This window comes from Leptonychotes weddellii, chromosome 6 (genome assembly GCF_054177405.1).
Source record: "Leptonychotes weddellii isolate Sample4059 chromosome 6, ASM5417740v2, whole genome shotgun sequence".
Taxonomy (NCBI): Eukaryota; Metazoa; Chordata; class Mammalia; order Carnivora; family Phocidae; genus Leptonychotes; species Leptonychotes weddellii.
Window position 1 is genome coordinate 126,753,846 of NC_138374.1, and position 7,542 is coordinate 126,761,387.

The 7,542-nt window shown below is 40.7% G+C and overlaps 1 long non-coding RNA gene and 1 pseudogene across 1 annotated transcript; both read right to left on the bottom strand.

The window, feature by feature from the left end:
* Nucleotides 1-3,507: 3,507 nt before the first annotated feature.
* Nucleotides 3,508-5,002, bottom strand: LOC145722071 (uncharacterized). The gene is made up of 3 exons (XR_014146103.1): nucleotides 4,343-5,002; nucleotides 3,932-4,018; nucleotides 3,508-3,767 (listed from the first exon to the last, which is right to left on the bottom strand). It is a non-coding gene; the product is annotated as an uncharacterized LOC145722071 (long non-coding RNA).
* A 680-nt stretch (nucleotides 5,003-5,682) lies between these two features.
* Nucleotides 5,683-6,938, bottom strand: LOC102726801 (transmembrane protein 126A pseudogene; annotated as a pseudogene).
* Between the last annotated feature and the right edge of the window lie 604 nt (nucleotides 6,939-7,542).

Consider the following 7,542-nt stretch of genomic DNA (forward strand, 5'->3'; position numbering starts at 1 on the left):
AGAAAGGTTTTAGAGGGGGCGCCTGGGTGGCTCAGTTGGCTAAGCGACTGCCTTCGGCTCAGGTCATGATCCTGGAGTCCCAGGATTGAGTCCCGCATCGGGCTCCCTGCTCAGCGGGGAGTCTGCTTCTCCCTCTGCCCCTCCTCCCTCTCATGTGCTCTCTCTCATTCTCTCTCTCTGAAATAAATAAATAAAATCTTTAAAAAAAAAGAAAGGTTTTAGAGGACAGTGGGAAAAAAACAGAGATAAATGGATTAAACCCCAGAGTTGGCAAAATTAAATACGATGATTGCTTAACTGTAGGTGTCTGCTTATGTGTGTGTGTGTTTTTTGTTTTTTTTTTAACTCTGAAAATATTAGACTTTGGTGGTAGGCTTGCAGAATGGGAATGAAAGAATGTCTGAGCTTTGAGTCTACAATTTTGAATGCATTCAAAAATAAGGTCGTAAGTCCTCTTCAACATTAGTAAGCACTAATAATTAGTTTTAAATGCTTCTTTGTCACTCTGCTATTAGACTGGTAGATATCATTGCTGTAGAGCTAATGGAACCAAACTGCCTCATTATTAAAGTAATTAGAAGTGTTACCTAATGAGGGTTGTCATCTTTAGGCTGAATAGAATGCATGTCCTGGTTAAGGTTAAAGTGTTCTTAAAATATTCTTGAAGTAGTCTGTTATTTATAGTGTCTAGATAATGCTTCTGTGGGGAAGGGAGTAAGTCTTGCTAAGTTCTACAACACACACACTGAAGTGGGCTTTCTCAAACCACAGAGGGTGGCCTAGAGTAAAGCTGCTCTCAGTGAGGACACAAAGATGGTTAAGTGAAATTCACAAGAATCTCCCTCTTACCCGAACTGTTTTAGGCCTGGCATGTGTTGATAAGGAATTATAAACCTGCTTTTGAGGTCCCAGCTTGTTGAATTACACATGATGATGGTTTCCCCACCGTTTCTGGTTTCCCTTTCGGCCCACCAAAGTCCCAGAGAGAACTTTGGGACAATTTTATCAGTAATAGCGCATCTCCTTTTCATGAGCATCTACCAGATGCCAGGAACTGTTTTGCACATTATCAAATTTATTATCACGCAAATGTTATGAGCAAGGTTTTAACCCATTTACCAATTAGGACGGAAAGAAAATTTAAGTAGAGTAACTGTCCCACTGTCCCTTATCCACGGCTTCAGTTACTTGAGGTCAGTGGTGGTCCGAATATATTAAATGGAACATTCCAGAAATAAACAACACATTGGCTTTAAATTGCCTGCTCTTCTGAGTGGTGTGATGAAACCTTACGTAATCCCACTGTCCCTTCCAGGATGTGAATCATCCCTCTGTCCAGTGTATCCTCATACTATAGGCTGTTTACCCAGTAGTCACTTAGTAGCCATCTTGGGGTTATCAGATTGGTTGTTACACTCTCACAGTGGTTGTATTCAAGTAACCTTAATTTGACTTAATTATGGCCTTGAAGTGCAAAAGTAGTCATGCTGGCAATTAGAAGATGCTCAAGAGAAGCCCATAAAGTGCTTGACTTCACTAAGGAAAGAAAAAATATTGTATGTTGAGGTTGCTGATATCTATGGTAACGTTTATTGCAGTATATTATTATAATTGTTCTATTTTGCTATTAGTTAGTGTTACTCTTACTGTACCTAATTTATAAATTAGACTTTCTCATAGGTATGTATGTATGTATAGGACAAAGCACTGTATATATAGGGTTTGGTCCTATCTGAAGTCTTTGGATCCACTGGGGGTCTTGGAACATGTTCCCTTCGGATAAGGGGAGGCTGCTGTCTATGGCCTAAGACTGCACAACTACTATTCAGTGGAAGTGAGGTTTAAATTGGGCCTGCTTCCCTCCAAAGCCCAGTTTTCTACTGCAGCCTACCGTCCATGCTTGCCCACGCTTGTTCCCATCAGTTACGCTAGCAACATAGGTAGTTACTTCCTTCACGGTGTCTTATTTATTTACTTTTGTGGTTATGAATTTAGAAGAGGCTGCAGAATCTTTGATTCAAGTTTTTTTCATTTGCTTTTAAATGAAAGCTAATTTGGAAGAACAGCTTGAATGGAGCCTTGCTCAGAAGCTGCTCTGTGAGCCTCTCATTCCAGGAACCACCAGTAAACTTGACATTCATTCATTCATTCATAAGTTGCCTGCTAAGAAAGAGGTTTGAGAACCCAGTTAAAAGCAGTCAGTGCTAGGTCACTACTGCATGCTTTTATTTACCAGACCAATTAATTGCCCTTAGATTCTAAAGGTGATTTTCAAGTGGTCTTGAGAAGGTTAAAAAGTAATTAGCTATGCTGTTTTTTTGAATAATCAGGAAGTTTCAATATCTGGATAGGACCTGAGAAGTTCAAGACGTGCACAGCCTCTGAGCCTTTCAGTTTGTGCCTTTTTCTTTTTATTCTTAATCTACATGTCCTAACACCTCTTTGTTTATTTTGGTGCTGAATAAATTTGCAACTCATTGTTTATATTGTTAAGAGTGGTTGAACTATCTTCCCCTAGTTGAAGGACACAACTCTGCTAGGGGCAAAACTGTAAAAAAGTAAAGTTTATCCTTGGCACCTTTGTAATCTGCCTCACCTCTATCTCCCAGTCTCAGCCTTTTAATTGTTTTCTATTTCCTGTGCCCAGTGGTGTCCTATTTCCCCCTCTCCTGTCCAGGATAAAATATTTAATACACTCATTCATACTCAAAGATCCTAAATTAATAATATACTTCCTAGTAGTTTGGTTTTCCTTCTGATCTACCAGAAAAACCTAGGGAGAGGATCAGTAATTGTTTCAAAGATATAAAGGACTAACTGTAGTGAGCAAAAGCTGTAAATGTTGTGTTTGTGTGTTTAAATCACCCCCGCCCCCCCCCCCCCCCCCGCTTTTGGGAAGACATGCTTCTCCCACTCAATGCCAGGGATGGGCAAGTGGCAAAATGGGCTAATTCTGGGGGCTTCATCTTCCCGGCAATAGCGACTAGCTCAGATCCTTCTGTGCTTGAGACATTAAGCCAAAAGTCCCTTATTGGAATCAGCAGAAGATAGAGGGAGAAAATTGTTCTTTCTGTTGGGGTTGCTAAAACAGATATGTGTACAAATGAAGTACCTGGGAAATCATTTTTGGACCCATGGAAGAGGCTCCTATGCAGTGGGAAAGAAGAAAGTCAGCCCACAGAAAGAAGAACCAAGACGTGGAGAGACAGCTCTGCCATTTTGAGTCCTTTTAAGCCAATCTAGCTGTACTTGAAATTAGATTCACGTGTACCACTCAAACGGTGTGTTTGTGCATATTGTATGTGTATGTTATTCACACCATCCCTCCCTTACGTGGAACCACACTTTTCCTACTCAATAGCAGGGATGGGTATATGAATCAGGATGGCTAGGCTTTCCAGTTATGGTGAGTTGCAAACCACTAATTTCCATTCCACTTTTGGGGGGGATAGGGATTGGGTCTTGAGCTAGTTTGATTCAAGTTTTTTGGTATTTGGAATTGAAAGGATCCTGACTGATACATTTTTGAGGGAAACATTTCTAGGTGAACAATGTTCCTGTTGCCTCTCTTACCTTAGGAATGTTGCTTTGCTGCTGGCTTGAATAATCATTCTATGCTGACATTGCAATCTGCAGTTCTTTGCTGGTAGACAGCTGGATGTGTTTTTCACCATTTCTTGTTGACATATTCAATATGATTTAATTCGATCTACTTCAGTTTAGTTCATTTTAATGAATGTGGACTAGGTGCTCCATGAGGTCCTTTTCTAGAAAGTAAGCAGTAGACCGTTTGGATGTCATATTAAAGTGCAACGGTTCTTCCACTTAGGGGGGTTTGGAAAGTATGAGCTCCATTTCAGATTTTGTATAGCAATCTACTACACATCTTTTAGGTCCATCTGTTGAGCATTGATAAAAATCAATGACTTACCACTGTTTTGAACTTTGATGCAACTCTGAGGTCTTTAGTAAGTAGCAGATGGGATTGGTGATTACAAGCTGATACTTGAGAAATTCACTGAAAGAAAAAAGGTCATTAACATTTATATTTCTAGTCCTGGGTGGTCATATGACTTTTTCAACATTATTGCCAACACTCCAATTAATGAAAGACTATACAAACATGAAAGTACGAATGCTCTGGTTCTTGTTTTGAATTTCTATTTATTCTGAGTGATTGTGACTGTGTATTTATTTATATGTGTGCATGTAAACTCACACAATTCTTTATACAGAATCTATAAATAGTTATATTAACCATCCAAGTTAGATATCACACGGATTCCAGTGGAAGAAAAGATCACACTGGTGGGGCTGTTATAACTTTCCTATTACTACTCACTTGCTCTTTTATTTTCTCACATGACTTTGTTGGTATTTGGAATTGAAAGGATCCTGACCCATCAATGTTGACATTGAGTGTGACTAAGTCTTTGCCTTGAGGACCTTCCATTCTCTTAGTCACTGACTTTTACTTTCCATCCGGGAGCTGGGATCCTCCTGGCTCACGGTGCAGTGAGGGGTCCTGGAAGAGAGACCCCAGTCATGACAGTAGTCCTTCCCTGTGGTTGCTGCTGCTGTGCTAGGCGCCAAAACCATGTCTGAGCTTACCAGCTGAGGACTTCCTCAAACTCACTTTTATGAGGCTCAGTCTTACATTGGCTCAAACCATACAAAATCAGTCAGTGGACAGTGAAAAACGTAGGCAAGCAGCTGGAACTTTTTTGTAAAGATTAGTAAATAATCAGTTTGGGTGCTTGTTTTTTCAACTTAATTGCGTTGGGTTAAAGCTATATCTTATACAGCAAAACCCAGCATGCCTTCTTTGGTTGACTTGACAGGTCAAGAAAGTCCTATGGAAAAAAAAAGCCTGAATTCTGTGTATTGATTCAAATTAAAATCACTGCTTCATTCTTTTGGTGACTGATTTGAGTTGAATCTTAATTTTTATGTCATGAGATAAAGTCTTCAACGATAAGAATTATTTTAGTAGTTAAGAGCCTTTAACAAGAGAAAATAGGGTCTTTTGTCATTAGCTTAAAGATTGAGTTTCTTCCTTTTTTTTTTTTTAAGGTTTCATTTATTTATTTGAGAGAGACAGAGCACGAGAGAGAGCATGAAGGAGAGCACGAGCAGGGGCAGTGGGAGAGGGAGAAGCAGACTCCCCTGCTGAGCAGGGAGCCTGACGCAGGACTCAATCCCAGGACCTTGGGATCATGGCCTGAGCCGAAGGCAGGTGCTTCTCGGACTGAGCCACCCAGGCACCTGAAGACTGAGTTTCTTAATCAGTTGTATAGTAGACTGTGACAATACATGTCAATTATACTGATTATTTTGATGATAATTATTTGCATATTTATGAGAAAAAACCCCAGGAATTAGCTTAGTTAAAAACCAACTATTTTCTTTTCTCAAAATGACATCACTTAAATTGTAACTTCTCTTTTTTAAAAAAATTGTAACTTTTCGGGGCGCCTGGGTGGCTCAGTCGTTAAGCATCTGCCTTTGGCTCAGGTCATGGTCCTAGGGTCCTGGGATCCAGCTCCGCATCAGGCTCCCTGCTGGGTGGGAAGCCTGCTCCTCCCTCTCCCACTCCCCCTGCTTGTGTTCCCTCTCTTGCTGTGTCTCTCTCTGTCAAATAAATAAATAAAATCTTAAAAAAAAATTGTAACTTTTCAATGAGTTATTTTGACTTTACAAATGTATAGGTTTATGTATAGAAATCTGTCTCTTTAAATGATTAGATCAAGTTGATCGGGGATCACCCATTATGATACTTGAAAAAAGTAATTGGTGATTATGATTCTAATACCAATTCCAATGTGTGTGTGTTTTTCCATACCACTAAGCAAATCTCCAGTATCAGCTGGGTGTCCTACAACTCAACGAAATTCTGACACTATATACCTGGAGATAGCATCAGATCTCACAGGTTAGGGGCTCAGTCTACAGGGCTGCCCCCCACTGTTAGATGTCAATTATCTGACCCATCAGCTTTAGATCAGAGGTTCCCATGACCCCTCCTTGGGTTTGATTAATTTGGTAGAACTTTCACAGAACCTAGAGAAATTTTCTTTTAAATAATTATGTTGTTTTTTGTGTTTTTTGTTTTTTGGTTTTTTTTCATACATTACAATTTTATTTTTGTGTACACATTTGTTTAACAGTCACTGAATTTCTAGTCCAGGTTCAGGTAACTGAAGGGCCTTTATAATTAGCTTATATTGTCTAGATCCAAGGTATGCTGCAAACATAGTCTGGAGCAAAATGGGAAATGACATCTTTCTAAAGACAGGCTTAGAAATTCTAGTCCAGTAAGTTAAGATGTTTCCTTTCTCTGGTAGCGGGGCTGACTCATAGCTGGCTGCGAGGCCGCCATTCACAGGTATAGCCAAGATAACAGGGTGCAGACCACCAGAAACGAGACCAACCAATCCACCCCATGTTATTGTACAGGTTTCACAATTCAAATCACCTGTATTCAAAGGTAAACTTACAAAACCTTTGTAAGATATGTGCGCAGTCAAAAATGGGATCACTGCCATTGGTAAACCAGCGTCACATTTAGGATGCGTCGAAAAAGACTATTTACTATTAGACCACGGAGACCAGCATTAAGTCCAACATATGTTGATCCATGTTCAAACGGATTCCTTTCTGCTTCTGGGAGTTGGTTAATTTTTTCTGGTTATGATATTGAAAATTAAGTCTTCCTTGACGGTATCATTTGGTTCATGATTTTCCATCTTGAGCCTTAAAATATTTTTCAATAATAGATACCTTTTTTTCCGGGATGCCAGTAACTTCTGCTCTCCTCACAGCAGGTGGTGCCTCCACCCGGCCTCGGCGACCACGACGGGGCTCACTCCAACCTTTGCTCACCTACCCTGAGAGCAGCCATCTTTGGCTCACGTTGTTTTTTTTTTTTTGAGAGAGAGAGAGCACGGGGGGTGAGGGGTAGAGGGAGACGGAGAGAGAGAATCTCAAGCAGACTCCCCACTCAGCATGGAGCCTGACTCAGAGCTCAATCTAACCACCCTGAGATCATGACCTGAGCTGAAACCAACAGTCGGATGCTCAACTGACTGAGCCACCCAAGCGCCCCAGGACTTAGAGAAAATTTAACCTACTGGTTTTATCATTGGCTTCTTATAATAGGATATAACTCAAGATAGCCATATGCACGAGTTGTATAGGACAAGTTGTGTGGGAAGGGGTGCAGAGCTTCCATGCTTCACTCTTTCAATACCACCACATGTTCATCAACCAGAGGCTCTCTGGGTCCCTGGCCTTTTGGGTTTTTAGGTAGGTCTCATTACTTAGGCTTGGCCATGGGTGAATGAACTCGATCTCCAGCCCTCTGCCCACCAGGGAGCTTAGTGGGGAGACTGAAAATTCCAGTCTTCCAAACACATGGCTGGCACCACTGGCAATCAGCCCCCATGCTTAGGTACTTTCCAAAAGTCATCTCATTAACATAACAAAAGACACCTTTGTGATTCTCATCACAGGAAATTCCAAGGTTTTAGAAGTTTCGTGCCT